The sequence below is a fragment of the Gossypium arboreum genome, chromosome 9, assembly GCF_025698485.1.
Source record: "Gossypium arboreum isolate Shixiya-1 chromosome 9, ASM2569848v2, whole genome shotgun sequence".
NCBI classification, from domain to species: Eukaryota; Viridiplantae; Streptophyta; class Magnoliopsida; order Malvales; family Malvaceae; genus Gossypium; species Gossypium arboreum.
This window is the reverse complement of record NC_069078.1, coordinates 69,229,808-69,237,556: the sequence shown is the minus strand read 5'-3', so window position 1 is coordinate 69,237,556 and position 7,749 is coordinate 69,229,808.

Sequence of the window (7,749 nt, the reverse complement as noted above, 5' to 3'; positions counted from 1 at the left end):
TGTCTGGGACATGGCATCGACGTAGAGAATGAGCACCAGTGTAAGACATGTCTGGCACATGCATCGGCCTCAACGATGAGAGCCAGTGTAAGACGTGTCTGGGACATGCATCGGCTAAGAGTTGTGCTAGTGTAAGACATGTCTGGGACATGCATTAGCACGTATAGACGAGAGCTAGTATAAGACCATGTCTGGGACATGGCATCAGCCTCGATGATGATAGCCAGTGTAAGACCATGTCCGGGACATGGCATCAGCAACATATCCCATGTTTGAGGCTTATAGAATATCCAGTAGTATTCTGAAAGGTTAAATTTTAAAGGTTAAGAAAGTGATTTAAGAAGGAACGTATAATAACGTTGTGAATGATATAGGTACTTATTTGGTAATCAATGAGTAATGAGCTCAAATTAGAAAATGTGACTTGAGTAGACGGTAATGAGTAAGTTAAGTTTATACTTACCTTCGAGTTATGAGCATGATGACTAATGGTGAAATTGTTGTTGTATATTTATCTATATGCAACTTACTAAGCTCTATGCTTACTCTCTTTCTTTTCCCTTTTCTTTCAGTGACGTTTATTTAGCTCAAGGATCCTTTGAAGTCGGAGATATCGATCGCACTATCAATCGAAGCACTTCGTATAGTACAAATCTTCTTTTGAGTATGACATGTATAGGGCTAGACTAGGATGTTTGATTTATTGAGAAATTGGTTATGTATTTTGGCTTAAGCCAAAAGCCCTTCATTTTGTATCAAGCTAGAATAATGGCTATTATTCATTTTGGTAAATGCATAAAAGTTCTTTCTATGGATGGATTGGTGTCTATTGTGGTGAAATTAGTATATTGAGATGATTCTGTGTAGGTTGTGTAAAATGGGAGACAAAATGGCTTGGAAAAATGGCCTCATTTTGTCCACACAGGCAAGGCACACGGGCGTGTGCCTCACACACGGCTCACTCCTATTGGTGTGTGTTTTGGCCGTGCGTCCCCTACACTTAAAATTTAAAGTTAGTGTTGTACACAATTAGGCCACACGGGCATGTGTGACCACACGGTCTATACCCACACGGGCATGTGGAGCCGTAAAGCATGAATTTTCCAAGTTTTCTTAAGTTCTTGGTTTAGTCCCAAACCGTCTCTAATGTATGTTTTGGGTCTTGTGAGCCTGTTTAAAGGACATAATGCATGTGAACGAGAAGTTCTAAGTTAACAGAAATTTTATGGCCCAGTTTTATATGCATATGCTTGAGTTAAGTCCCGTAACACCTCAAACCCTGTCTCGGCGTCGGATACGGGTGAGGGGTTTTATAGACTTGCATCACACGGCCAAGGACATGCTTGTGTGCCAGTCCATGTGAAAACTAGAGAGTATACTGACTTGAGTCACACGGCTGATCACACGCCCGTGTGTCTAGCCTGTGTGCCCTTTGAAATGGCCACACACGTCTGTATGCTAAGCCGTGTGCCATTTAGGGAGTATACTGACTTATACCACACGGCCAGTAACACACCCGTGTGTGAGACCGTGTGGAGCATACTGACTTCAATTCAATTTCAACACCAAGGGACATACAACCGTGTAACCTAACCGTGCGTCACACACGGCTGAGACACACACTTATGTGGACAAAAATAGGCAATTTGCCACCCTTTGTGCTCGACCTAAGTAAACTCAATTGGTACCATTTTAAGTCACAAATAAGCAGCCAAAGTTCATCAACCAATACATAATAATACCATATCCATTTCAACTAAATTTCATTACTCAAATCCATACCATTTACCTACTCAAATACCAATCAATTTATCTTACTTTACTAAGCATAATTCACATATATAATTTATCTAACTAAACTAATTCAAATATACATAATCACTTTAACCATATTCATTCAATATAGGACTATTACCAAACATTAAAAATAGAACCATTGCACATTCATAAAACATCATCAAGTTTATCATCTTATGCCAACACAAATGGCCAAAATACACATCCATCAAACAAACCAAATTGACATAAGCCTATACATGCCATATACCATATATAGATAACTTCAAAACAACCAAAATAGATGATAAATAGTGTGATGAAGTCTCTGACGATTCCTGGATCCGAGCTAGCTTTGTAGAACTATAAAACATCGAAAATTAAACAGAGTAAGATATAAAGCTTAGTAAGTTCGTAAGTGAACATGAAATAATCACAACATTCATTAGCAATCCAAAATGAATAATATCATAAAAATTTAAAGCATCAAATCATGAGCTATCGTAGAATTTATCCCTATTTTGATTCATGAGTTCTCAACTTCATCTAACTCGATACTTGAATAGTTTTCCGTACATACCTGTACTGATGCATTTCTATTTCTCATCAATACTCTTATCAAACCGCTCTGGTTTACCAATACTTACGGTACAAATTCATCGATTTTCTGATGCCATAGTCCAACTATGGTCTTATACATACATTGCCAAGGCCCTGCCGTGGTCTTTCATTCACATGCCGTAACCCGGTTATGGCCTTATTATTCGATTGCCACAACCCGACTTTGGTCTTATTCGACAACTATTCGATTGCCACAGCCCGGCTATGGTCTTATTCGACAACTTGCCTTACTCAATTCATACATTTCATTTAATATCCATCAAATAGATAGGTACACATTTAAGTTCAATTATACGAACTTACCTCGTATTTCGAAATTGTCGTATCGGTTCGACTACTTGATAACCTTACTTTTCCTCTTATCTAAATCTGAATTCCTTCTTTCTTGATCTATATAAATTCAAAATTGACTTATTCAATCACATATTCTTTCAATTTAGTCCAAAAATACACACTTGGGCATTTTTACACATTAGCCCTGAAATTACACATTTAATCAATTTAGTCCCTATTTAACAAATACACAAAATTCACATAATTTCTTTAAACCCAAGCTTGGTCAACTTACATATAGGTCCCTAGCAGCCTAAAACTTTCATTTATTTCACATTTCAAGCCTTCAACTTACATATTTCACAATTTAATCCTTATTTGACACTTTTGTCAAAAATCACTTTACAAAACATGTAAAACTATCATCAAGCTTTCATATTTCAACATTAAACATCCAATAACTCATAGATTCAAGAATGGAAACTCTCAAAATTTTTAACAGTTTCAAAATCTAAGTTACGGGCTAGTTAGATTGAGTGCAACGATTATAAAAACATAAAAATCATAAAAAATCGAGCTCAAACCGCACCTTAATCAAGCTTTGTGTGTGCCGAACCCTAAATTCTCTCCCTTAGCTTCTTCCTCTTTAAATTTTGACAATAAGAATGATGAATGCAACAATTTTTACGTTTTTTTTAGTATAATTAACTTTAATTATAAAATTACCTATTTAACCTTAATGACAAAACATTAACATCATCATATTAATGTCCATTAATGTCCACTTACACATTTAATGGCCTAATTACCATTTAAGGACATCATATTTAAAAGCCAAAGTCATTTGACACCTTTAACTAATAGAAAGCAACTTTTGCATTTTACGCGATTTAGTTCTTTTTCTCAAATTGAACAATTAAACGATAAAATTAGCTCACGGAATTTTCACACATACATACAATCAGGCTATAAACATATAAAATAATATTAAAATAATTTTCTGACATTGGTTTATGGTTTCGGAACCACTGTTCTTATAATGGCCTAAATTCAAGGTTATCGGAACAATGGTTTCGTAATCATAGATCCGATTTAAAGAGAAATTTATTTCAATATTTTTTCTTGAAAATTTATATGATAGGAAAATCGTATGAAAATATTGATAGGAAAATTTTATCGATTTAGTGATTAGTTAGAAAAAGAAATTATTGAAGAAATTGGGTAAAATAAGGTATCGGGACCTCTATCTCATAAAACTGAGTCGAAAATAATTTTATAAATATTTATGAAATGTTATTAATGTGGTATTAAAATTTCGTTAGGAAATTTTAATGTTTGGGTAGTCAATTAAATGAAAAGGACTAAATTGTAATAGGTGTAAAAGTTGCTAGAGTGATTAAATAGCTTAAGAGTCTAATGAGAAAGGATTTAAAAGGCAATTAGACCCAAAAGTTATTTGGGCTGGACGGAAAGGGTATGAAATCAGCAGAAAAATTGATAAATTAAGGGTAAAATTGGAATATTGCAAAATTAACTAAATAAAACTAGGACTAAACAGGAAATATCTAGATTTCTCTTCATTTCTCTTCAATTCCAGCAGCTAAAAATTCCATAGGAGGGTTCTCTAAGCTGGTATTTCATAATTTTTGCACCAAGTGAGTTAAGCCTTGCCTTTTTCTTGTAATTTTTGTGTTTCTAAGACTTTTACAACTAGGTCCTACTATTAAATTCATTAGTTTTTTTATTTCATGGATGAAATTGAAAGTCACCATGGTTGAGTGCTGTAAGTTTATGATGAAATAGAATGAAATTAAAGCTTTAATTTATTTATGAGATGATTTTATTAGGCAATTTCAATGGAAATTGATTTTTAGGACCTAATTGTGAAAATGTTTGGAATTAAAGTCTATTGCTGAAATTATGATTCCTAAAGGTTGTAAACTAGTTTAAGGTGATAGAATAAAATGTTAATTGAGAAAAATCAGCTCAATTGAGAGGCTAATTGAGTAGGGACGAAATTATCATTTATTAAAAGCTTAGGGGAAAAATAGTAATAAACAGCTTGCACTAAAACAGTTTGGACAGCAGCAGTAGACTAACTTTTAAAAATCACCAAAAATTGTAGGAATCGAATTAGAAGATGAACAAAATATTGAATTAAAGCTTATTGAGTCTAGTTTCTCATAGAAAAAATATTGTAAGCAATGGATTTGTAAATTTTTAGATATAATGAATTTTGTGAGATAAGGTCAGAATGAATTCGGGTTCCCCTGTTCTGACTTTGAAAAATTATAAAAAATTGAATAAAAATAATTAGGGACTTAAATTTATATGTATAAAATTCTTAATGAGTCTATTTTTAATAAAAACAAACGATAACATCATTTTAATTCTGTATAAAGAGATAATTTATTTTTAGTGAAGAAGGGTCAGAACTGTTAGACAACAGAACATGGGTGACTTTGAAGAATAAACTGTACTGATTGGCTCAACCAAAAATTATGAAAATGTTATGGTAAAAATATATATGAGTCTAGTTTCAGGTAAAATTAACGGATCTTAATTTAGAGTTCCGTAGCTCAAGTTATAAATAATTTAGTGACTATGACTCAAGTAGACAGCTTTGAATGAACTATAAATAATAGTTGAATTATAGAGAATGTTGCATATGAACATGAAATGTATTAAATTGATAATTAAATTTATTTATTTAGATCTAGAAGATTCAAATACGAAGCTAGATCGAGGAAAGGAAAAAGTTCGGGATTAGTAGATTTTCTTGTTTACAAACAAGTATCAAGGTAAGTTCGTGTAACTTGAATTATATTCTTAAATGCTTGAGATTGTATGTTATTGATGTGAATATGATTTGAGTGTTCATTGTATGAAAATTAATGAAACATTGATATATTTGATAAAATGGGAAGAAATCCGGTTGAATGAAAGGAAAATTCTATGGATCTCGAAAAGGAATTAACGGTAAAAGGATCTAGCCTTGACGGGTGATCCTATCTGATATAGCCCTCCGAAGAATATGTGTAAAATGGATTTAGCCGGACGGGTAATCCGAATTAGGGTCTCAATTTAGCTTTGACTGTAATTCAGATCCAAGCTCATTAGAGTAATTGTCGTTGTAGGGATTTAGCCTGGACTGGTAATCCCGACAATACTCTATGAGTTTATATTGCAGGGGATTTAGCCTGGACTGGTAATCCCGCTGCAAGGTTGAGGTTCGTGGGAGTGTGCTCTCTGAAATGGATATGTGCCCACATGAATATGAATTGACAGACCCGGAATTGTACATTAAAAGTGTACCTTTGAAAATCCATCGAAAATTCCAAGAAATTCAACGAGATAAATATGGAAAAATAACAAGGAAATGGAAATCATGGTATTGACGAGCTCATCAATCATAATATATATTATTGGTACATGGAAATTATTGTACTAACTTGAATGTTGAGTTTGTGCATATTAGGGTAATAATGCATTGAATGGATATATGGATGTTTATTGTATTGTATTGAAAATATTAGGTAAGTATAATTCTTGTTACATGAGCTTACTAAGCACAAAGTGCTTACCCCGTTTCCTTTTTCCCTGCTCAGTAGTGTTAAGAGCTCGGAGGTCGGATTTGGTCGAGACACATCACACCGTCAACCTCGTGATTTCGGTATATAAAGAAACTTTATTTTGGAAATCAATGGCATGTATAAGCTAACAAAGTAAATGTTAACGTGAAATGAATGTAAAGTTAGCCATTAGTATGGTTAACAAACCTGGTTATAGATATGTGATGACGTTATCTTATATAAATGCATGAATCTATCATGAAAATATGTTGAATTGATTTGGTTGATGTGGATTGGTCTCGATTTAATATTACAGGGAAGGTTAGATATTTATACAAGGGCTATATTGAATATAAAAAAAATTTAATTCGTAAACTCCGGTAATGCCTCGTACCATATTTCGGCAATGAATACGGGTAGGGATATTACATTTATTGGTATCAGAGCTATGGTTTAGCCGGTTCTAGGACCGATGTAGCAAATACGGGATTAGCTATACATGCCATTTAAATTATTATTGATAGTGTGATATCTCCTAACCATTTAAAATGTGTTTTTCTTATAGTAATGTCATCCGACCGAGCTCAATCTGAGGAAGCTGGGAGTCATGCTCCGGGTTCAGTACAAAGAGAAGAAACTAGCAGTAGAAAGCCCGAGACAGAGGGTCGAGGTCGAGGGGAGGAGGCAAAAACAGCCTTCTTTCAAATGATGAATGAATGGTTTAATCAATACTTAAGAACTAACCCTGTAGTACAGCAAGTTCAAGTTCCCCCTCCTACTCCTCCACCGGTTCCCAAGATCCCACAAGGTACAGGTACTGAATCTATCGAAAAAGGGAAAGCTCTAGTAGATAAAATTTGAAAATATGGGGCCGAAGAATTTCGAGCAGCAGTTGATGATGATTCCGAACGGACTGAATTCTAGTTAGAAAACACTACTCGGGTTCTGGAAGAATTATCTTGTACACCGAAGAATGTCCGAAATGTGCCGTCTCCTTTGCTAAAAGATACAACTTACCATTGGTGGAATACTAAAGCTTCAGTTGTTCAAAAGAAGAAATTACATGGGAATTCTTTCGAATCGAGTTCGAAAAAAAATATCAGCCAGAGGTTCCTTGACCGAAAAGAAAAGAATTTCTTGAAATGAAACAGGCAATAGATCAAGATGTCGAATATGAAAGAGAATTTGTTCGATTGAGTAAATATACTCAAGAATGGGTACAATCGGAAGTGAAATGTGCAAACGATTCAAGAAGGGTTGAATGAAGACATTAAGTTCTTGATCGAATTCTTGAAATTCGAGAGTTTGCTACATTGGCAGAGAGAGCTTATAAAGCAGAAGAATTGAGCAAAGAAAAGAAACAGGCTGAGAGGGAAGCTCGAATTTTTAGTAAAAGACCGATGGGAAAATCCCAGTTTTCTGCTTCAAAAAAAATTGAAGAAATATCAGGATCGTTCTACTTCAGCCATTGGGTATTCGGGCAAAGAGCGAGGTTCTCAACGCAATA